The sequence below is a fragment of the Geospiza fortis genome, unplaced genomic scaffold, assembly GCF_000277835.1.
Source record: "Geospiza fortis unplaced genomic scaffold, GeoFor_1.0 scaffold12, whole genome shotgun sequence".
NCBI lineage: Eukaryota > Metazoa > Chordata > Aves > Passeriformes > Thraupidae > Geospiza > Geospiza fortis.
The window spans coordinates 1,054,570-1,080,098 of NW_005054323.1; positions in this window are offsets into that span (position 1 = coordinate 1,054,570).

Consider the following 25,529-nt stretch of genomic DNA (forward strand, 5'->3'; position numbering starts at 1 on the left):
CTCGGTGGGGTCGGGCAGGAGCCCGGGCAGGGTCGTGGCCAGGAGGGGCCTGGTCAGGCTCGGAGGCGGCAGGGCCGGACGCAGGGACAGGGCGCTGGGACGAAGCGGGCCGGGCCTGGCCAGGGACTCAGGGAGGCAGCACAGACGCGAGGGCGAGCGAGAGCCAGCGAGGGCAGGAGAGCCAAAAGGCAGGCAGAGGCCTGGGCAGAAGGGACAAAACCAGGCTAGGGCCCGGGCAAGAAGTAGACCTCAGGAGGCTGGAGCCAAATCAGGAGCACAAGACTCAAAAAGCCCCGAGGCAAAAGCAAGTCTCAGAACCGCACTCCCAGTCACCAGACATCGAAAGCAAAAGCGCAGTCTTAAAAAAGGCCCACGCCAAAAGCCCACATTCAGAAAGCAAGTTTCACACCCAGGGTTGTGACAGAGTTGCTTTCTTTGCCCCTGGTTCCTCCCAAAGCCTGGCTGCTGACAGGAGAGCATTGGCCCAGTCCAACCTTCCCTGGCTGGAGAAGCCCCTCTGGGGAGTTCAGTGTCTCCTGCTGCCTGTCTGGTGGGAGGTGTTGTCAGAAGTCCCCACAGAGACAAGGCTTCTTCTAGTTGACTCCTCCACGTGGCACAGGTGCACGACTCCTCCACATGCCTCTGGCAATCATTGTTAAAGCAAATCAAAACTAAACTGTCTCCTCACAAGCTCTCTCTGAGTAAATACAAAATTGCAAGGTTCATTTAATTTGAACCATAATTTGAACCAAAAATAGTTATATTTTTTCTGTAAGATCCTTGACATAGTGTTTAGAATATCCCAGTAATGAGGCAAACTGTAAAATTTTTGACTAATTCATCATAAAAATACCTAAAAAACCCCAACATATCCAAATATCATCATGTTATTGACACATCTTGAACTACATCTCTATGCTTACTGCAATTTCTTATAAGGCCACCCTACAACACTTGAAAACAAAAAGACTATGGGCAATGTAATTGATTTTGAGAAGTTAAAGTGCGAAAAAGCTCTGCAGACGGCTCTGAAATCCAAAATTGGGTCTGATTCTTTTAATTCCTACTAAATAATTAGTTGTTAGATTTTACAGCCCATTGTCTTTTCTTGTTCCTCTGATACAGTTTATATGTGCCACAAACTTAAATATAGATCCTTGCTCATTGCTGTGCACACACCTCCTCTTGGGTTAGGGACACACAACAATTTGCTGTTGCTACAATGCATCAGCTAAGGAGAAGAGAATGGCTATGCTGATGGGAGAAATATTTCCTTCTATGAGTTTATACACTTCAGTACAGAGGAGCTCCAGACAGCCTCTGAGGAAGAAAATCTCCAAAAACCTATTGAAGATTGTGGATCTTCCCAGTTTCCAAAATATATTCCAGCCAAGTGCATACAGAGTGGATCAGTTCTTTGTTTTTCCAAAACTAAAAATGCCTAGACTCATATTTTATCTTGAATGTTTGCATTAATGTTGTTTTATCCAAGGAAGTTATTTAAAATAGATGTAGACCTGCCATATGGTATGTTAAATGATGCAAGTAATCTCATGTGATATTGAACTCAAAAATTATGTTACACAAACTTTGAGGGAGTACAAAGCAATTAAAATGTAGTTAAAATACATCTTTGGAATTCTCATCAAGCACAGTGCCTCTCTTCTGACAGAGAGAAATTCTCTGCAAGAAATTCTGACTCATGCAACCACTATCACAGATAAATAAAACACTGGTTTGGAGTGACGACAGCTCAAAGCAAGTTTAGTCCTTGAAGGGGCTAGCTTCCTTCAGGTTGATTTCACCACTTTCTTTGAGTACACGAGGGGCCCCAGACTGTACAACTGTCTATTCACTTGTATCTAGACATCATAACTTTAATGAACTCTTGCTGAGTTGGAGGTTTCTCTTGCTTTTAATGATTACTACCTTCTTGTCCTCACCTGAAGTAACCAGTAATTTGAAGGAAGGGGTATTTTGTAAAACAGATATCTGAGTGACCCGAACATGCTCTGTCATGGTCTTACAGAAAAATTTGTACACCCTGCTTCAGTAAGGGGCAGAGTAGGATCAATTATTGCCAAATTTAAATAGATAGCTTTCTGTCTTTGTTTCTTTCTCTACTAGGCATTTAAGGTCACGTTTGTGGAACTTGTGTTGTATTTGACAGTTAACCTGCACTCTTTAGAAAGATTATAAAGATATTCTGCTTAGTTTTGTATTTTATTTATGTACAATAAAGCAAAAAGTTGATGAGAGAAGAGTTTGAGACAGGTTCTAATGTTTTTTTTTAACAAAATGTGTATAAGTAAAGGTACTAAATTTCTGCTCCAGGTTTTGAGGTCAGTGGGAATACCACCTCTTTCTCACTACATAATAATTTGTAGAACTTCCTGCAGACACTCGGTTGTTCCAAGGAAAGACAAAAAGACAACTATAAACTCTATGAAAATAGATAAAGCCAAGGTGAAACACGTTTATGTATTTTCAAGAGACTATATCTAAAAAAAACCTTTTCTTTCTGCCAGCATTGTACTATATTTACACAGAAACTATTCAGGCACATGTGTTTTCAAAGAAGTTGTAATTTCCTGTCAGACTTTTTACAAATCCTTTCTAACAGCTGTAGACGGAAATCCAGCTACCCGTGCAATGAATGGCCTTTAGTGTTTGGATCCCAGAGAGTAAACAAACATTTACTCTATAGAGGAAGCCCTGCTGTGAATGTAACATTAACATTACACTCCTCAGTGGGTTTATTAGAAACTAATCCCATTTCTGCACTAAAATTATGACTTCTTGAAAACCAAAGCATTTTCATGGAAAGCTGATCCTGCCAACACTTCAACATAAAAGACTCATGGTGTCAATAATGAAGATTACATTAGACAGAGGTTGACAAGATATGACTTTTGTTTCTATGTGAAAGTTTTGTTTAGACAGTATTTGTTTTACCTTTCGGAGCATTAGTTTCCATAAATTCCCCATGCTTTAACTGCATAAGCGATATTTTTAAACATAGCTCTTACACAGGAGTGTATATTAAATATTTGTTCAGCTGATTAAAACAGTTCTACATTTATTTAATGTTTGAACAGTAAACAGTTTGTTGAGGACTGAAATGTGTTCTTACACATACACATACACATATTCAGGCTTCATTAGAAGAGTTCCTGTTGTAAGGGTGCTTTACCTAGGTGATACCAGGCTTTACAGACCCTCAGAAAAACCTTCCTTTAGTAAGTGATTCAACCTCCATTCTTACTGTTAGTAGATGGCACTTTGTGAAGGGTGACACAGAACTTCTTTCATATCAGTGGAAAAATTTACAATGTAAACGGAAATGGTCTCTTGTGTCAGTAACATTGCAGATGCAGTTCAGCTCTACACAGCTATGTCCTTTGCACTGTACCCTTTCCACACGGTGTTTAAACAAGAAAGAAACTGAAAAGTTATCTAGATTACTTGGAGGAATTCTAAGTCTGGGTTTGATACTGGCTGTACACAAGAGATTAACACTTTGGGAGTAAACTGTTTCCTTTCACACACCTTTGCTAAAGTGGTGAAGAAAACATGATAAAGAGTTTTCTGTATTGTTTGTTCATCCAGAAAATTTCAAACTGCAATTTCAGTCTTAAAAACTAACATAATAAAAATCTTTCCGTGATGTACAGCGTTTGATTTTAAATGCTTTCTGAGCTATATATATGAAGTATCATGTAAGTAAATACATAAACTATTTCCCTGCCTGTTTCTAGTTTGTACAATCAGCGCAGCTTTGGAGAACATGAAGGATTCTTTCATCCCATCCACTCCAAGAAATAATAAAAATTCTGCTTTATATCTAGTCCTTGAGTATTCTGTGATTAACACCCGTCCAGCTTCACAGGTTTTGGTGGATTACATAGTAAGGTTGATAATGTCCTGGTGTCACACAAAGCACTAGCATTCCATTTGCCTGAATACAAACCAGCTTTCTCAATTCTGGCTATCTTGGCTCCCTGTTGGTTGACCTATCGGGAACTAAAAGCAGTAAAACTTCATTTATTTCCCTTAAATTAGCACTTGTCAAACAACTGCACTGTGTGAGAGGTATAATGGTAGAGTTGATAGCAATTTCAGCTTTTTAGCGTTGAATTGAAGTTAAATGCTAACAAGTGCCTTGGCTCAATGTTTTCTCTATTACAGTCAGTTGGCAAAATCACAGAGTAATTTAGTTAGGATGGGACCTCTATGTGCCATTCAATCCAACCTCATTGAAGCTGTTCCAGTTAAAGCAGGTTGCTCGTTGTTTTGTTCAGATGAGCTTTGACCATCTCTGAGGATGGAAATTCTACAATGTCATTCAGCATATGGTCCAGCGTTTGACTCTTCTCATGCTGTAAAAAATTTGCTTATGTGAAAAGCTACTATTTTCCTACTTTTTTTCTACTGGCTTTTACTTTGTGACTATGCACCTTCTATTAACATATAGCTGTGATTTAATTTGGTAGTTGCAGATGGAAATTAAATGACTTCTCTTCCTAAGGCTGAACAAACTCCTTCTCTTTTCTCTCTTGCTGCATTCACCTAACCCCTGTGGTAACTGGACATGCTTCTGGGTGTTCTCACCTGTCTTGTGCTAAGAAGCCTGAAACTGAATGCAGTGCTCAGATGTAGTCACAAAAATACTGCAGAGAAGGGAATAGTCACTTCCATTGACATGCTGGTTGTGGTCTTGCCAATACAGACCACTTGCTCCTGCAGGTTTTTTTTTTTTTTTCTGAGCTACTGTATACAGCGGTAATAAAAAACCCTTAATGCTTTTCTGACTCATGTTGGAAGGAAGACAGCTCAGAAAACTGTCTGGAGCAAGACAGTGGCTGATACTTTAGCAGATGTGTGTTGTGTTGGTATGAGTTTCATTCTCTCTGCTGCTATTTTTGATGTGATGTTAAGAGTTTTGTTTTTGGTGAAGTCAATATTTATCCATTACCTTCTCCAAGACCTGCTGAAGTTACAGGAGATGCTGTAACTGGACCTCTGCATTGTGGCTAGAATGCCATGATATTGCATCCCTGGGCACTATTTAAAATTTTTTAAAAGGTTCAACATGTAGGCAACACAGCAGAAAAGTTTATCATTGAGATACTGATGAAGAAAAAATAATGTAATGCTATATGCAGTATTCTTGAATCATAATTAACTCTGACAATGGAACAGGTCCTGCTTTTTTACTGTTTTAGACCTACAATGTAGAGTGAGTAGCCAGTGATTTACTGGCATTCAGGAATACCTGTCAGTGGTTGATTCCTGATCTAGGAGAACCAAAACAATCAGCATTGTTCTAAAGAGCACTATTGTGTGGCATTATTTGATTTATTTTATGGTAGTTACTGCAAAGTAGGTGTGTGCACACAATCATTTATGTTGGAAAAAATGCGCAGAAAAGATGTGAACAATTTCTATTTTGAGCTAGCAGGATTTTGTACTCAGAAAGGTAATGGATAATAAAAGGTAGGCATGACAGTGAGGTATTTGCTTTTTGTATCTGATTTAGTGATATGTTGTTGTAAAACCGTCATTGCAAACAACAAATAAAAGAGGCCAGATTGATAACTTTATTAGGAATTAGTGTAAAAGGGAAAAATTGCCCCCTCAGTATGGTGATCACTTCTGTGAGGTAGCATTTAGTGATCTTCAAGGTATATGCAAAGGTAATAGTATAGAAAGATTTGTAATTAATAGTAAAACAGTAATTTTTTTTAAGTAAACTACATCAATCCTTTTTCTCCATGATAAAATCCACTTTTTTTGTATTTTTATAGACCAAGACCTCAATATTGTTAGGAGTGTCTCTGCATACACGTGAAGTAAAGTTAAATGTTTTGATATGAATAGAGGGTGAAATCTAATGTAATGTGTCCAGTTCAAACAGTAACTTCAGGGACTGTTAGAACTATTTGTCAAGAGACACAGAAAGTAGTCACAGGATTCAAATGCTAGTGGGAAAAAAATAAGAGGAAATTAAAAAGAAGATCCAAATACTTGAGAAACAGAGCATGAATTATGCTTTTTAGAATTGGAAAATGTAAGACTTGTTCCTTCCTAGGGCAAATAGTTGCCTGGACCTCTTTAATGAGAGATTTTAATGTTGTGAAGTGTTCAATTTCAAAAGTAAATTCCCTGTTAGAAGTTACATTCAAACCCTTTATAAACTATTCTATCAGGAAAAGCAGATATTCTTAGATATATGTCCATCTTAGTTTTCAAAGCTTCAGCCCAGGTTCTGGTTAGTCATGTGGTCAGCAGCAATGAAGGACAGTAAATATGTCACATATTGTAAGGACAGCTGTGAACAAGGGGGTGAGTCAAGGTAAGCATTGACAGAGAGTGCCATTAATAGAATTACTCATATTAAGAAATTGCTAAATATGAACTATTTGTGTGCTAGATTATTTCTTCAGACTTAGGGTATACACATCCAGTATTTTAGAATTCTGAAGGACCAAGTGAGAACTTTGACTTGGGACTCTATCTATCTATCTATCTATCTATCTATCTATCTATCTATCTATCTATCTATCTATCTATCATCTACCTATCTATCTATCATCTACCTATCTACCTATCTAGCCTATATCTCTACCTAGCTATTATCTCCTAAAAATACTCTTTGCCTTTTGAATGAACAAGCTAACAATTTTTGCCAAGTCTCATATTTTTAAGAACACTGGAAAACCTACCTGCCTATGTTTTACAGATGGAAAAAATCAATTTACATCAATTCATGAAGAAGATTTAGCTCCAAGGAGCCTATCATGAATAGCAGTTCTTAATGCATTATTAACACTTCTATATAAAATTCTGTAGAATAATAGAGTGGGTTGTGTTGGAAGTAACATTACTTAGATAACGACGGAAGGACTTTACGCCCACCAGTCCCTATCCTGCTGTCCATCCACTTGAGAGGTGTGAGAAGAGAGGTTGCCATTGAAGACTGAGGCAAAAACGTCAAAAACCTTAGCTTTCTCCCCATCAGTTTTTACCACTTGGCTGACCGTATTTATCAGAGGGTGTTACACCTTCTTTCACCTTCCTCTTCTGGTTAGCACACCTGCAGAAGCCTTTTCTGTTACCTTTTCCAGGTTCAGTTCCAGGCTGTTGTTCCTCGCCTCATCCCTAAACAACTGAACTTCATCTCTATGCCCTTCCCAGGTCATTTGTTTGTTTCCATTGTCTGCTGGTCGAACTTTCCCATTAGTTCGACAAGCTGTTCACTACTCACCCATGCCATCTCATGTCTGTCTTGCCTGATTTCTTGCTCTTGGGGATTGCCAGGTCTTGTTCTCTATGGAAGACTCCCTTAAAGATCTACCAGCTCTGTTCACTGTTCCCATGAGCAGTCTTCCAGGAAATTCTATTGACTGTCTCCCTGAAGATCTGGAAGTTTGCTTTCCTGAAGTTTGGGGGCCTAACTTTACCCCTTACTTGACCTGCATCCCTCAAGATGTGCAAACTCCACCAATGCAGGGTTGCTGCAGCTTGTGTTGTCTCCAGTCTCAATGTCCCCAGTTAGCTCAATTGTACGGGTGACCAACAGATAGATCCAGTAACACATTCCTCTGGTAGGTTTGCCTGCTGCCTGGATCAGGATGTTATCCTCCCAGCATTCCAGCAGTCTCCTGGGTTGCCTACACCTTTATGTGCTGCTTGCCCAGTAGATGCTGGAACATTTGAAGTCCAGGATAAGAGCCTGTGAGTGGGATGCCTCTTCTGTATGGAGAAAGAAGGCTTCATAAGCAACCTCCCGCTGATCAGGGGCCTGTGCTGAACATCAAGCATGAGGTTCCCTTTGTTGCCTCAGTCTTTGATTCATACAGGCTTTTAGCCAGTTCATGATTTTCCTTCAGCGACAACTTTTCACACCTGATCCAGCTATTGGTGCAAAGGGAAACTTCTGCCCCTCTCCTTCCTCCCCTGCCTCTTTTGAACATGTAGCCATTGATTGTTGCCCTTTAGTTATGGGATTAACCCCACCAAGTTTCAGTAGTGGGAAAAAAGTCATAACTTTCTAGCAGCACAGTGGCACAGTGGCTTCCAACCTTTGCTGTTTGTATGTTGTCATAAATAGAGCTGAGATCTCAGATGTGTCACCTTCCTAGAGGTGCATCCCTCAATTCCTTTCATATATTTCCCTGGCGTTTCCCTGTTGGCTTTTCAGCTCAGGTGTCCCTGGTTCATCTCTGTAAGTCTGAAGATCTGCAGCAATGTGGCCAGTAATGTTGAGAGTCCCTAGCTGAGGGCCCTTGCCAGCACCATGTCCCTCTAGCCTTTTCCTCTCATCCTACAGCATGCCAGGGACAACTCAGATATTGTCCTTCTCCCTCATCACATCTAAATTATACTGTCCCCTTTTTAATAGCAAAACCCACAGATATTTGACCCTAGTGTTTCTATCAGGCATTGGAATCATGCTTAAGATTAACCCATATAAGGACATTTATTCCTTCCTCATATAGAAACCCAAAAAATACACAAAAAAATCAAACAAAAAATGCATATACTCACCCATTCCCCAGAAAAACAAATAAAATCTGAAGCTGGAAAGTATTTAGCTTCTTTTATATATCAGAAGATATGTAGCTGCTTCATTAATCTAGTTTGGCTTTTTGAGTGGTTTTAAGTGAGAAAACCAATTAATATATTTGAAAAGCCAACTGTAGGAATAATTCACTAACTGTTAAATAAAATTGAAAAAGAGGGATTGAATGTTATCTTCCACTATTTTTTTTCTGTTCAGCAAAATTAGTGGAGGAAGGGTTTCATACCTTGCCAGTGTGTCTGCAGGAATCCTGATTTCTGCTTCATTCAGTATAGGCCTAAGGGCAAGCCAATGTTTGCTGCAATTTTCTGCAATAATAGCAAGACAATTTAGCAGTAATGGATAAGTAAGGGGAAAATTAAGCAGTTTGCTGAGATACAGAAACGAAGCCAAAAAATACTTGGCCTCATCTTAGGCTTCAAATTCATAGTCAATTCATTAGTGTAATTTAGTCCTTCCATAAGCCTTTGAGTGATCAAATTTACTAACAGATTTGAAATACCAGCTGTAAGAAGAATTCACATATTGGTGAGTAAAATTAAAGGATGGGGTAGAATGAATCCTTCATTTTCATCTGGTACATGAAGAATTATAAAGACCCTTGAAAAAATGAGTCTTTCTACATATGGTAAATATAGAATTCTAGAGGAAAACATTATAAAATTGCACTTACATTTGTAAAAAAAAATTGGGGGGGGTAATCAGAATATTTATTGAGCCTTAATTTTATTTTTGATTGGCTTATTTGGGAATGAATTGTAGGCTGATCTCTGTTTACTGTCAGATCCAGAAGCCGCTTGGAAAACTGGCAATACAGTAAGGTCATTATTGGCTCAAATGTATTGTGTTGTATTAAGTCTTAAATAATTGGCTTTGAAGTGGTTTGGTTTTTATATTTAAACTGAAGCACAGTCTCAAAAAATCCAGCTCAAGTGATCAAACCAGCAATACAGTATTTAATCACTAAACTCAACCTCTTTAGTTCTCTGAACAAAAGCTTAAAAGCCACTCAGGTGAAGTAGTTTGCTTTAAGTTTTTATAAATCCTATACACTGCAATCACAACAAACTAAGAAAATCTTAATTGCTTGGAGAGCCAAATTAACTGTGTTATGTTTAGGTGGGAGAATATCATAGAATATGCTATATGAATCTTAGTTGTGGCCTTGTACTTAGTTTCATTCTTAGACTGATGACATATATACACTCCGGAGTCCTGCAGGAGTGACAAAAATGGACAAGTTGTCACTATTTATGCTTTATTAGGTAGAAATATGATTTGGATCAAGTTGTACAGAAGACTTGTGTTCTGTGGCACAAAATGTGGTAGTGAGATTTAAGTTCTTAAATGTCATGGTTGATTTGGAAACTAGGCTAACAGAGAAGCATATGAAATATTACACATAAGGGGATGGGAACTGAGTAGAGACTTCCACCCTCTAACTTTAGTCAAGAGCAATCTATGAGAGAAGTGGAAGTTAGCAGATTGCAAGAAAACCCCAAATATACAAATAATATAGCTAAAACCTTCATCAAGACTTACATTCCCTTGAGGTATCTTGAAAAAGATACACTCAGCTTTTCTTTTTATACCTGCAAGAATAGTATACCATAGAAAGAAAAGGTGGTCTGAAAGTTGCTTTTTCTTATTTCCTGAAACTCTCAATTAAGAAAAACTAAGGTTGACTAGTTTAAAAAAAACCCAAACAAAACAAAACCAAACAGAACCCGATTCAGAGCTGTGGGGTAATTAGTAGTTATTCGGAATTTACAGAAGGGGTTTTCATTGGCTGAAGCAACTTGACCCATGGGAGAAGCTGAATTCAAATCCCTCTTAATGATACATTCTTTGATCAGACACAAAAACCCAACCAACCAACCAACCAACCAAAAAAACCAAAACCTATAAAACCAAAAAAACCCAAAAACCAAAGTGAAAGAAAGATTGTTAGAGTAGACAAAACCAAGCCTTTGAATTTTCCATTAATCCCACATGTTTCTCTAGACAGATTAACTGTGTTAATGGAATGTATATTGGTGGAAGCACATTCAGAAGATGCAAGGTAATAAAATGTTTGGATCTCAAAGCCAGGATAAATCTGCACTCAGACTGATCTGTGCTAATCACTGGAAGTCTTGGGATAATGGAGGTAGATTTTGGAATATATTATATTGCTACTAACACTCTTCAGTGCTAAGGAAGTAAGTATTACAAATACAAAGAAAATGGTAGTGCTTTGATGCATTTTATTCCTAGCAATGGGCTTTTTTGAAGAAAAAAATGATAGTGAAAGGTAATTCTGCCAGATTAAAATATTACTTTTGAAAATAAAGCTGTAGATAAATAAAAAGGAAGAAATACACAACTTGCTACAGTAGGACCTTTATTAATAAAAAGAAAGAATTAAATGTTGAAGAACACATGAGAAAGATACAATGCAGTTGGAAGAAACAGTTCCCATTGCAAAGTTAGAAAGATATAAACGTTGATCTCATAAGGCTATGGTGCAAATGGTTGAGTATGTCTTGTAGGGGATATCCAGATTTCAGAACTGATGTACTCAAGGAAGATGAGACCCAGACTAAGCCACACGCTGCTGGCGTGGTTATTGTCACTCTTACTGATTAGAACCAAACCAGCTATTGAGACCAGGTGAAGAGTTGAAAAGTAGTTTGTCATTGGCTTGGTCACTTGGTTTTACTTGGACCAAAGATAACTGAATATGTAAAACAATAATATTGTACCCCCTCAGAAAGCTACTCTTATTTTGAAAGCTGTTTTCAATGCCAAATAAACTTCTATGATGACTACATTGCTGTGATTGTAGAGGGTCCAGTAATAAAGTGAAGTAAATGAGTGACCTCTTTTACCCTCTCATTAAGAAGGCACTGTGGGGCTTCGGATTTTAGTGAGGGACTTTTGTGGGGGGTTTTTTGGTGTGGTTTAAGGATAGTAATTTTAATAGTATCAAAGTAACTGATGTTAGCCTTGGAGCATCATTTATATGCTGCTTTTATTTGGAGAGGAATGGATCTGGATAGAATGACTTACTAGCCTGTATCTAAAAATTCCACACGTGTTGTGCTTGTATACAGGCAGGCTGACAACCTAAACATAAGCTTGCATGTAAACCTTCAGGTTAAAGCTAACTAAATAAAATTTTTCATGTGTGTGTGTGTATATATATATATATAAAGTATTAGAACAGAGTAATTAATGCATACAGAGAAAACAGTGTAGTGGAAGTGACTGACAACAAATATTAGTGATGCCTCAAGGGAGTGTTCAGTAGCGTCATGACCTGTTCCTGATGCAGGGGTACTGGGGAGAAGGCAGAACACATGAGACGGTTCACAGGCAACATTTGCCTGAGGCTGTCTCTGACAAGAACAGAATAAGAGCTAAAGCTCTGCCAAAAGAAGAGGACTTGTCTCTTCACATAGCAGCAGTAGCAGTGGAAAACTACCCCACGGAAAACTTTGGAATCCAAATATTGTTGAAAGGTACATGGGAATTAATTAAACATTGTTCAAAAACTCAGCTACTTGGTAAACTAAAAACTTGAAGCATTTTGAAGTAGTTGTGATCAATTTTAGTGGGATACAGAGAAGTTGTGGTATTAAGCTACCATGGTTTTAATTCCTAGACTGGCAAGATCTGGAAATGTGCAGTTTGGATGTACTTACTTCCATTTCAGTGAGAGTATTGCCCAAGCTGTACCACAAAGGCTACATAGGTATTGGCTTGAACTGTTATATAGAATCCTGGAGACTGAAGTGAGACCTCCACCCCTCCCTAGGATCACTACCCCAAGTCTTTAGGATTTATGCCAAACAAATACAACAGTGATTTTTTCAATGTTTTTTTTAGGTCTTCTCTGAGAAGATCGTGCTCACTAAATGTCAGAGTTAAGGCAACCAGAATGTTGAACTTAATTCACTGAGTATTTGCCTGTAGTTCAAATCAAGATGAGAGCAAAAAAAGAAGGTAGGAGTAGAGAGAGAGGCCAAAGATAGACAGAATGATGTGTGTGAGCTCTAAGAACAGAGAACTGATGTGCTTACACTTGTGATAATAGTATGTGTGAGGCAAATAGATAAAACTCTCTCTTTAGACAATGCTGCCAAACAAGCCTTCTGAATCACCCGGCAAATCTAAAATTCATCCTGCCTCCCTCCCATTATTCTTTCTACCTTTCAGTCTGATGCTGAAGTGGCATGCTAGAAACTGTTCTACCTGTCTGAATCTCCTGCTCCTCCTCTGCCTGACTCCTCTCCTGCCCACTAGGGAGCCTTACTAGCTGGCATGCCTCCTTCTCCTCCTCCTTCTCCTGCTCTTCTCCAACCTGGTCCCGCTGGCACAGTCACTGGCTGCATCATGCTGGGGAAGTTGGTGCTTGAGTTTCTCCTGCCCTTCTTCCTCCTCTTGCAGATGGTTACTTTTATGGGGAGTAGTCTTCCTATAGGGGTGCTTTCCAAGTGCCTGTGGCTGGTGTTTGAGACACAACTGCAGAGTGTACTAGGGGCGTACATAGGTGCAGCAGAGCAAGAAGACAATTGTTTATCTTTCACCAGTTAGTGAGGTAGAGCTGAAGTTGTGTTTCAGATAAAGGAATGTTTTACCTAGGAACATAAGTATGAAGACACGGCATGATCACAAGCCATAGCAACATGCTAATTTGATTTATTGGAATCAAATTAGCAATCAAAAAAACCTATTAGATTCTTCACTCATTGATTAACTGAACATGTTCGTGTCTAATTCTATAGTGGATGAACTTTTAACTAATAGAGCTTCATATAGAAAATGCTTAAGAGTTTCAAAATATATCACAAAATCATAAATACCTGCAAGTGTCAACATTTGTTTAGGAAATAAATATTAAAATGACAAAAGACAGGGAATTCATTTGATGATCCTTAAAAATGTATGACAGTTACTTCTTCACCCTTTAATCACTCCTTCTTCTTTCACTTTATGTCCTAGTCCATGGAATGTAGTTTTTATTGCACTTTTTTTCTTAAATTTGTTTAAAGGACAAAAGAATAAATAACTGTTCAAAGCTGCAAAGAAGATTTTTTTTAAATAAACACAGAGCTCTTTTGCCAAAACATGACTTTGTTGTACAGACTACAGATTACCCTGGTTATCTCTTGCACATTTGTAAAGCCAAAACCTTAATATTTTATATAAACAATATATTGAGTGATATCTAATTATGTCCTTTGTCTTCACATATCAAGAGTGAGACAAGAGTGGTTAACTCATGAATAGGGTTGGCTGTTTTACCCTTCCAGAGCCATTCCATTTCTCTTCACATATGAAGATAAATGTTGCAACAGAGCTTGCTCATCAGATGTAATATATAATGCATGTATTCTTTTCCGCATGCCACTCTTGAGGACTAGAATGGCTTGAAATGACAGGCACAGAAAATTAAAAGCTCTTCAAAGTAGGGGAGTAATGGATTTTGAAGAGAGTAAAACTTTTGATGAGTTGACAATATTTCATCTGTGAAATAAATGCAATTTTACTTTGACATAGTGAAAGGAAGACTATTTATGTCTCTTATGACGTAAATATACACAGCTTGCATATAAGTTCAAGTAAAATTATTTGAGCTACACTGATGGCTTTGAAGACAGAGCTAGTATAAGAACATTACTTGCTCAGTATTATAGGGCCTGATGCAATTCATCCAAGAACCCTCAAATAACTGTTGATGTCATCTCAAAAGCTCTTTCAATAATATTTGAGCAGTATTGGGAATCCATAGAGGTTTCAGCTGACTGAAAGCTGATGAAAATTGTCTTGATTTTCAAGGACAAGTAGGAGGGCCCTGGAAAGTCCTGGAAACCAGGAGAGCCTGTCAGTCTCATTTCAGTGCCTGGTAAAGTTATGGAGAAGATTATTCTGGGGGTACTGAAAAACACCTGGAAGACAACACAGTCATTGGTCACAGCCAGCATGAAGGAAAGTCCTGTTTATCAAATCTGATTTTCTTTTAGGAAAGGAAAAGATAAGTCACCTAGTTATCTGATTTTCTTTTAGGAAAGGAAAAGCCACCTAGCTGATCTAGAGAAGCCAAGTGGTTGTAATCATTTTGGATTTCAGTAATGGCTTCTATACCATCTCTCACAGGAACCCTTCTGAACAAAATGTGCAGCCCACAGCTGGATAAACACATCATGGGCTGGGTGAGCAGCTGGGTCATTGGCTAGGCACAAAGGGTTACAGTGAATGGGGTGACAGCAGACTGGGGACCTGTCACTGACGAGGTTCCTCAGGACTCCGTCCTCAGCCTTCTGCTCTTCAATGTCTTCTTTAACAACCTGGTGAAGACACGTGAGGAGCAGCTGAGGTTATTTGATCAGTTCAGCCTGGAGAAGAAGAGACTGAGGGGAGTCATTGCTGCAGTTTCAACTTCCTACTGAGAGGGAGGGGCAGACGCTGATCTCTTCTCTCTGGTGACAGGACCTGTGGGAATGGCCTGAAGTTGTGTTAGGGAGGTTTAGGCTGGATGTTAGAGAAAGGTTCTTCACCCAGTGGGACAGGAACAGGCTCCCCCGGGAAGTGGTCAGAGCATCAGCCTGACAGAGTTCGAGAAGCATTCAGACAATGCTCTCAGGCACAGGGTGCGACTCTCGGGGATGGTGCTGTGTAGGACCAGGAGCTGGACCCAGTCATCCTTGTGAGTCTCTTCCAGCTCAGCTTATTCTGTGATTCTGTGATACATAGCATGATATGGGCTGGTGTTCTTGGTGTGACAGTGATATTTGCTAACTCTGACCTCAAGACCTTTAAGTACTTTGCAGAAATTGATCTTAAATGCTTCACATGATGTTTTAAAAAGTTCCTAGAAATACTTTGCTGGTTGGATAAAGGATATACATTCATAATTTTAAAATGTAAAGAAAAATGGGAAGTGTATCTGTCAAATGAAATTTGACTATAATCAGAAATTTTCAAAGAAAAATAAATAGCTTATTTTAATCAATCAAGAAGGCTTTAATACTGTGATTTTCAGGTTTATAATTGCAACATATATAACACCTTTAAATACCATCATATTATAGTGAGACGTATGAAAGTATAGTAATGTCACAATCTTTAAGAATAGTTGTACTTTTGTGTTTTAGACACCTGTGCTTAAGAAGACTCAGCACTTTTTTTTTTTGTTAACCATATAATATATTGTTATGTGTTGCTTTGGAAAATTTCATAAATTCAAGGCTCTAAGTAAGTGGAAGTTTGGTGTATCTCTATGCAGAAGCATAAACAGATCCTATAAATTATTTGTGTTTTATTTGCTGTCTGTGTTAGTCTCTTGATAAATAGGAGTGGTCAGCTGCTAAGCAGAAGGCTATTTGAGGAAATGAAGTTATCAGTAAATAAACAATATAGTTTTTTCTTTGAGCTTTTTGCCATGCTTTTGCTATCAGTCCTCTCCCTTCTCCTACTGGGAGGGGCTAGAGTATTTTGCAAAATTTTCACCACTTTTCACAGAATCACAGAATATTCAGAGTTGGAAGGGACCCACAAGAACATTGAGTCCAACTCTTAAAGTGAATGGCTCATACAGGGAAGAAACCCATGAATGTGTCTTTATTAGGCCCATGCTCTGCTTAATCAAAGCCTCTTTACTGTGTATATGTTAAAAAATATAAAGGATTTTCTACTGAAATAATGAGGAGCTTTCAGATATTTTTATGAAAATACCCATATCTTGTCTACTCTTTAGGATGTAAATAATGAGCACACTAGGTACTCTGATTTAAATACACAAACTTGTAGAAATAGCTTAGGCATCTTTATTTAGTACTTTCCATTTGTTACTCAAATTTAACTGATTATATTTGGTCTAGGAATTATAAAATAATAATTCATTACCCCTAATGTATTTCACTTCAGAAATATTATTTTAATTGGATAAACACATTGTGAAGTAGTTAAAAAACCCAAGAATGCAAATAACACCTGTATGGATGAAGAAATTGAGGATGACTTTTGAATTGTGGCAACCTGCAGCCTGCATAGCATGTCTACAAAGTCACCTACAAAGTGTGTGGGCCTCTGTCTTCACAGGCAGAAAGTTCTGTTCTAATAGAGCAGTTGAAACCCTGGAAGTTTTAACCCAGCTAATGTATGAAATATGTTGATAATACCATGCAAATTTTAGACCTCTTTTATTCCTGCATTACATTTTAGGCATGATAAAATCATCACTTTGGACAAAATTATTTTTTTATAAATCTACTAATACCACACTACCCTTGAGATAACCACTTGCATCCTCAGATTGGTCTTGGCTTTGTTTTTGCTGAGTTTTAGGTTTCTTTGTGCCTTATATCATAGGCATATAATACTGAAATACCTCTTTTTTTTATATGCAACTCGTGTCTTGGCAAAGAGCATTTGAACTTTCAAGGCAGCTGAGCAGGGAATGCTCCAATTCTGGCCTTTGGTCTGCTTGCACAGAGACAGATTAATAGATGGTGTAGATACCTTGTCTTCATACAGGCAAGTGAGAATAAAACATTAATTTAGTAATCCAAACAGAGGGGTTTTTTTTGTGACAGCTAAACCTTGCTCACACACCCACAACATGTTATCTTTCTAGATTCTGTTGCATTTGAGAAGCTGCATAACTGTGACGTAGGTCAATGGAAGAGAAAAATATTTTTCTCCAGACTAGGAAGCCTTTTTGTATTATCAGCAGTTTCAGATGGTGCAGGTTTTTTCACTGAAATATAAGGAAAAAATTGAAAGGAAGCAGAATTTTCTTGATACAGAAAATGTGTGTTTTTTTACAACACTACATAATCATCAGCTGGTTCATATCATAATTATAGTTTGTACTTATTGAAGAAAAAGGAAAATTGGATTAAGACATTACTTCAGTTGGCACTTTCATGGGCAAAAGGGACATTTCCTTGTATTGATTTTCAGATGCAGTTCTCTATTCAACACAATTTGCTTCCTGTAGTAATTGGTATGAAATCAATGTTTTATGAACCTCTCAGCCCACATCCCAAATGAACTTGTTTAAATAGACATTTGTTTAGGTATTAAAAAGGATCTCTAAACTCTTTGAAGGATTCTATATGAACAGGAATCAGAAAATACTCATTCCCTGAAATTCAAACAGGGATAAACCACCTCAAAGCAAGAAAAGGAAAGCACAAGTTTATTATAAAATCATTCCACTTTGTGTTCCTAATAGGTATTTATGGAAAACCAAATTAATAATCTTATCTTTTATTTGTGAGGAGAAGCTTGGAGCAGCTGCTAAGCTTTCCTCAGACACAATGTACATTTAGAGTGGTTGGACACTTCTGATTGGTTTGCAGGCTGGCCTGCAGTTGTTATGCTTCCTTACAAGATGTATTTGCTCAAGGGGTCCAGTCATCATGCTAAATAAAATCATTCACTTTGGTCAGCAAATATTGACTCAAGCTGTTATGCTTTTATGTATTTCAGAGACTCACAATGTTTGAGAGCTCAGCAAGCAAACAAGAACAGGTACAGGAAGTTATTGTGATGTTTTGGACTCATGTTTGTTTTTCTACTGTTGATGTATGTTCTCCATTTTATGTCGCTTGATGCTAATGACCTTGCTATATAGTGCACTGTGGCTGATAAGGCCAAAGGCTTTAATAGAATACAAACACATTTCACATTTCCACTTGAAGACTTTAGTTTAATTGTGTTTTGAAATGTCCTGTACCCGAAAGGCGCTCTCTCCTCTGTAATGTACTTTTTAGAAATAAAAGCTTGTGAAGAATAGAGTGTACAATGGGGTAAGGTGTAATGGACAGTTGTCTATTCATTTAGAGCTGTGTCTGATACCATCACTCAGCACAAATCTAAACAATTCTGAGCTATGGAGGAAAATTAAAAAGGGATCAGAAATGATTTTACTGAATGTCTGGTATATTCATTTTTCTGAGGGAAAGAAGCAAGGCAAATACTGAAAAAACTCCTGAAGTTTCTTAAATTTTACTGAAATATGTCACTCCAGAAGAAACATGGTGATAGTCTGAATTAAAATTAATCTTCAGAAGTCATTGTTGAAGTCAGCATTTTGCAGTACTGATCTTGAAGAACTGCTGCTAAAACAACATTACTTAAAAAAAATTAAAGGAGTTTATAAAATACGATATGCTTTAGTATGTTGGGTATTTTTTTTCAAAATCAAGCCATTATTTTGCTTTTTCATTGGTTGATGAAAGTAAATGGAAGTTGCACTGCCAGCCTTGGGAGAGATGGCCAGAGATGGCAGGAGATAGAAGAACTAGGATGTTTTGAAAAATTCTGGCCAATCCTGGCTTTAAGTTCCTGGTCTTAAGATAATTTATCTCACTGTGGGTTTTGTTTCTTTATTTGGCAAGATATTGTGTGAAAATATGTTGAGGACATTTATCAGGTTTCTTTTTATCAGGTTTCTATTAATGTTGCTAACTTTCTCCTGTTACCATTCTGGGGTTGAAATGCCATCTTTTTTGGAACATCTAAGGTAGTACTTAGACACAAGTGAAGGAGTTTGCATACATTCAGCGAAAGAGGGGGCAAGCACTTAAACATGAGGTATCCTTGAGGATTACAAAGGGATGGCTCATGTCAAGTTCAGGAAATCCCTCAACCTGAAAATGGTTAGAGACCAGGGAAGAAATATTGTGCTTGCCTTGTTCTTACTCTTCTCTGAGTGTTTCTTTTAGATCCTGCTCAAGACAGAATACAGGCCTAACTGTGTAAAAATATGAGTATATCCAAATTACTGAATCCCATGAGAACTACCTGTGGAGTACCAGGCAGAAGCACATAAGTGTATTTTTGTTAATCATCTTAACTATTATGACAGGAAAGTTATGATTGAGAGAGTCCTATGGGGGTGGGGCTGTGCTGTTCTGAGCCAACTTGCAGTTCCATCTCCTTTTGGAGCAAGTCTTGAGGAGGGTCCCAAAATGATTAGATGGATAGAGTTGCTCTTTTACTCAGTAAGGCTAAGAGAATTTGGAGTATTCTTCCTGGAAAAGAAAAGGCTTTGCGTTGACCTACTTGCAGCCTTCCAGTAACTGAAGGGAGCCTCCAAGAAAGACAGAGAGAGACTCTTTACAAGAGCATGTAGTGACAGGGCAAGGAGGGGGGTGGCTTCAAACTGAAAGAGAGCAGGTTTAGATTGGATATTAGGAAGAAATTCTTTACTGTGAGAGTGGTGAAGTACTGGAACAGTTGCCCAGAGAAGCTGTGAATGCGCCATGCCTAGAAGTGTTGAAGGTTATAGGGCTCTGAGCATCTTACTCCAGTGAAATTTGTCCCTACCAGTGGCAGGGGCTTGGAACTCCATAATCATTAATGTTTCTTCCAACCCAAGCCATTCTATGATGCAATGAATGAGCTAGGTGTATGTTCTCCTGTGATAAAGTTGAGGTGTGATATCTAAGCAGAATTCATTTATTTTCATTTATATTATATTGGCTGGTATGTGTCTAGCACAGAGCTGAGACATATTAATGGCCCCATAGTTTTGTGACACAGCAACAGGAAGTAGCTTAATTTCTGTACTGAATGTGGCTCTTTAAATTTTACATGTTCTGAAAGGTGAGGTTCTTGAAAATAAGAGAATGAGAATGGAGAAGTTTAGAGCAAAATAAACTGAATCTTCTTTCTAAGATAATTCCAATTTATATTTCTAGTGGATTTTTTAAAAAATACAAAATTGTGTAATGGCTTAAGGAATAGCATGTTGAAATAATCTAATCAGTGTACATAGGTTGTCAACAAAAACATCACAGTAACTCCAAGTTGTTCATTTAATTAAGTTTGACCCATAGGTGGAGGAGAATCTTTGTTGTGTGGAGTTTCTTTGAAATACTGCTAATTTTGTTTTGTGTTGTCAATATGTTAAATAGTGTGTTTTAAAACTAAGCACTTTATCTGTGAAAATCTCATATGTTGTATTGTTTATTTCATAACTTTTAAAATTAGGAAAGGAAAGGTTCATAATTCTTTTAAAAATTAAGGAGTTGAACAGTGACATTTTAAAGTTCACATTTCAAATTTTGGAATCAAAATGAGAAGTTATTTGCTGATCTCTAGTAAAAAAAATCTTTGGAATCAGTGCTCTGAGAGCTTACTTTGTAGTTACAACACTTTATCTGGCTAAATCTCTGTTTACTAGGCAGGAAAGTACATAATTGCCTAAAGTTCAGTGACTGAGGCTAGATCACTCAGATCTTTCTTTTTATGAACAGGCTGGTCTGTTCAAATATATGATTATAGCAATCTGGGGATTTCCACTCAGTAAGCTGGAAACTTCTGATTCACACTGAAATAGAACAGAAGGCTGAGGATATGACTTTCCCCCACAGTTTCCTAAATAGAACAATTATAATAACATAATTTTCCAAAATTAAGTGTGTTAAAGGAGAAAGTTTTCTTAAGTTTAAACAAACAAATATCAGTACATAATGGTGCTACAGACAAACAGTGGCATGTTCCATATTAATTTGCTTTAGCAAGAACATGAAAAAATTATTTGCTTTTTATGTATCTACATGCTTTTTTTGTATCTTAAAGTTCAAGCTCTCTTAAATTTAAGCATCAATTGTTGTTAGGAAAAAGTTTATGCAGTTCTGAGACTCCTAGGAGGAGCAGTTAGAGATGCATAGGTCTTCAGACTCTTATAAAACCACATCTCGTAGAGAGCTGAAGGCTTCAGTGTTTTGGTGAGATGTCAGTTGTGAACAGTAACTCACACTACTGCAGCAGAACCGGAGGATATAAGTGGGGATCACAAACTTTACCAGGTATAATCTAGCAAAATGTTGAAAACTTAAAGCAAACTGATATCTGGGAGGTTATTCAGTATAGGTTTGTGTGAAAAAGTGTTGGAGTTTTGTTTCACTTTTTGTTTTCCAGCAAATTGAGTTGATTCTTTACTGATATTCTGCATATATTTTAATGCATATTTCTAAATTTGTGCATCCTATGTCACAATTAAACTCCCTGTCTCTTCAATAATTGCTCTTTCCCCATATGCCTAAAGATGAATACAATTGCTTTGCTTCAACCTGAAATTAATAAATATATATGTATATTTAAAAGGAAAGATTCCTAAAGTAGAAGCAATTCTATAGGCATGAAAATATATGACAGCTCTGTAGTTGTGCCTTTTTTGAACTGCTTTTCTAGAGTAAAGGTATCATGCTGTGGGTAGGAGTGGTGGTCATGCAACTTTTCAAGTTTCTTGTTATGAGTACAGTGACATAATTTGTACATAAACAAGCATGCAAACCACTCAGTTTCAAAATACAGGTTGCTTGAGAGATAAGGCTCAAAAAAGGGAAATAAATCTTACGGAAGATGCTTATCTGCACTCCTCTACTCCTGTCCCTATTCTTGGCAATTATATCCTTTTCTAATTTGTGACGAGCTATCACAGAATCATAGTATGCACAGGGTTGGAAGCAACTTCCCTGCTCAAGCTGGGTCATCAAGAGCACCCAGCACAGGATTGTGTCCAAACAGTTCTTTTACATTTCCACAGTGAGGGAGACTCCACACCTCCTGGTCAGGTGGAACTTGCTGTGCATAAGCTTGTGCCTGTTGTGTTTTTTTGCTTGCCACCACCTAGCAGAGCCTAGATCCATCCTCAACACTGTCCCCTCAAATACTTACGCTGACAAGATCCTCCTCTCAGCTGTCTCTTCTCAAGGCTGAAAAGTCCCATCTTCCTCAGCCTTTCATTGTAAGAGAAATGCTTCTGCTCCTTAATCATCTTTGTATCCCTTTGCTGGACTCCCTTCAAGAGCTCCTTGTCTCTTTTGAAGAGCCCAGAGCTGGACATGGACCTCCAGATGTGCCTCACCAGGGCTGAGCAGAGGGGCAGAATCAGCTTCCTTGTCCTGCTGGCAGTGCTCTTCATGATGCACCTCAGGACGTTGTTGGCTTTCTTGGCCACCAGAGCACTGCTGGCTCATGGACAGCTTGTTGTCCACTAGGATCCCCAAATCCTTCTCCACAGAGCTGCTTTTGAGCTAATCAGACCCCAGCCTATGCTTGTGCCTGGGGTTATTCCTCTCCAGCTCAAAATCCTGCATTTGCCTTTGTTGAATTTCAAATTCTTCTTATCTAGACCTCTAGATTTTGAATATAACTTATACATAAAAGCTAATTGAGACCTTTTCACCAAATGTAACTGCTGTAACAAGAACTTTACACAGTAGCAATACTTAATAACCAGTAAGCATTTGGGCTGCATATTTTCCTTTCTTGAAGAAGGTTGAAGGGCATTACAAAGAGGAACCTCATAATTGGAAGGATGTCCAAATCTTCAGTGGTACTCTAATCTTTCTCAACTCTTAGTAATGCTTTTGTTGTGTGTCTGGGAACACCTGTATTAGAAGTGTGAGTGAAGGGCTAGGATCATTTTCCACCAGGAAATACCTGATTCATTCCCACAGTCTTCTGTATGAAAGCACAGAGCATAAAGGAGATAATCTGAAGGGGGAGACCCTTCCTCTGCCACATGCCTTCCCATCCATGGATTTTCAGCCTGTTGTCTCCCTCTAAATGTCATGTATTGTTGCCATCTTTGTCCTAATGATATAATCTTGTGTTGGGGCAATGACAGTCCTTGAACATAATTTATATTGTTGCTGAGTAAGTCTATCAGTCTCAGCCTTGCTCCAGGTTAAAGGTCAAGTCCAAGAAACAACAGCATTTGGACGAACAGAAACATTGCTTAATGGTTATGTCCCTTTTACAGTTGAAGAAGTACTCTTCCTCCTTTCCCCCATGCGCAAATCTTGATAACTCGTTTCAAAAGGGATAGTTGAGCTTCTGCTTAGCAGAATGCAAAGTCAAGATGGCTAATAATAATAATAATAATAATAATAATAATAACAACAATAATAAATAATAATAATAATAATTTGTGGTTGAGAATTTGTTGAGATCAACAGGACTGAAGAAGAAAATATAGGGTTATGGAATCATTTATGTAGGAGAAGACATCTAAGGTCATTGGGTCCAATCATTATGCAGGTACTGCAAAAGCTAAATGAAGATTTACCTAATAATGTTTAAAGAGTAATGAGAAAGAAGAAAAAGAGAATGTTAACAGTGCAAGATCTCAGAGTTTGTAAGCACACTATTTTTGCTTTTGTGAAGATACTGTTGATAACATAAAAGAGGACTCATTCTCCAGTAGGAATTTGGTCCAGCATTCATCATGTGATGATGTTGCTGAATTAGAGTCAAAGTCTATAAACTGCTGATGAAGATAACTCTATTTAAAAAGAAGTAGGTTTTCATGGATGTCATGAGGATAGACAAGTCTGTTTCCTCTGTGTTGCAGGAAGCACTAGTGTTCATGAGTGCCAAGGGAAATTTTTGTGTGCATGGCCAATGTTAGTTTACACTGTATTAGTGGTGAGTGTGGTCTGGACTGTGCTTGTATAGTGACCATTCATATTGAAAGAATGTGATACATTGTAGAACTCTTTTTTTTACTTATTCACCGTGTACTTTAAAAAAGACTATTTGGAAATTTGCAATATCTGTCATTTGACAGAAGAAATAATGTCAGTTGTTTAAGATGTACCTGGTCCAGTTCTCTAAACTTGCATATTAAGAAAGAGAAGATAGGGAAATGCCTGTGTCTGGAACTTTGAAAGGGGATATGTATGGATTCTGGGTTATACACCTTTATAACAACTGGATAGAACAAGGAAGGAAGGAAGGAAGGAAGGAAGGAAGGAAGGCTGGAAGGAAGGAAGGAAGGCAGGAAGGAAGGAAGGAAAGGAAGGAAGGAAGGAAGGAAGGAAGGAAGGAAGGAAGGAAGGAAGGAAGGAAGGAAGGAAGGAAGGAAGGAAGGAAGGAAGGAAGGAAGGAAGGAAGGAAGGAAGGAAGGAAGGAAGGAAGGAAGGAAGGAAGGAAGGAAGGAAGGAAGGAAGGAAGGAATACCTCTTAGTAACGCAGAACACAAAGCATTGGAATAAGTTGACTTTCACTGTACTACAGAACATACCAGCTGCAGGGCTGTATCTAGATTTTGTGTCTGTCCACTTGGTTTGTCACAGCTGTGTTTGCTGTTTTTTAAATCTATTAATTCTTTGTGATGGCTGAACTCCCTCATTAAAAAGAAGCATGATATGGATTTTCTTCAAGTATTGCCATACAGTGTTGTTTTCTGTGTTTTATATCTGAGTCATGATAGATATGATCAGGTTATACAAATAATGCAAAACTCAGTTGCAATATATGAAGTAATTGCTAGATTCTGTTTTATAAAGCAGATGATTATTCTCTATCCTCTTCCCTTTTTTTTTCTTTTTCTTGAGAAATTCCTGGGAATTGCATGACTTTAAAGGAAGAATATGAAGAATTCATATTCTTTATGGGTAATGAATTTCATCTTTTTTTTTTTTTCCCAGTGGCTGCACTGCCTGCTATGGAAGAATGCATAAGTTCTGTTTCCAGTCATGATGTCACCCAGGACAGGTTTTTTGGTTGAGCTGAACATTGGTCTCATTGAATCATTTCACTGACTGTGAGTAATAGATCCACTCACTACCCCTGGGAAAAGTAATTGCTGCATGCAACGTGCACCTCTCATGGAAATAACAAAGTGCTTCACAGTAAGGAGCATGGAATCAGTCAAGTCAGGAATAGACATGAGCTTTGAAGATAATATAAACTATGTTTTCTTGTTGACAAAATACTCAAAGGCTTTTGTTTATGCTTTTATTCTAAACAAGGCTTCCCAGACATAAATCAATATGGCAGCATTTGATTCTCGAGAACTAACAAGAACTCAAACACTAAGTATAGTTTTCAGCACTTCGTAACTACCCATTATGTTTATTTCCCAGTTTTCTTTGTTATTTGTTTCCTGTCTCCATTCAGAGCCAACACATTTTTGGCTTTCAATTTGAAGTGT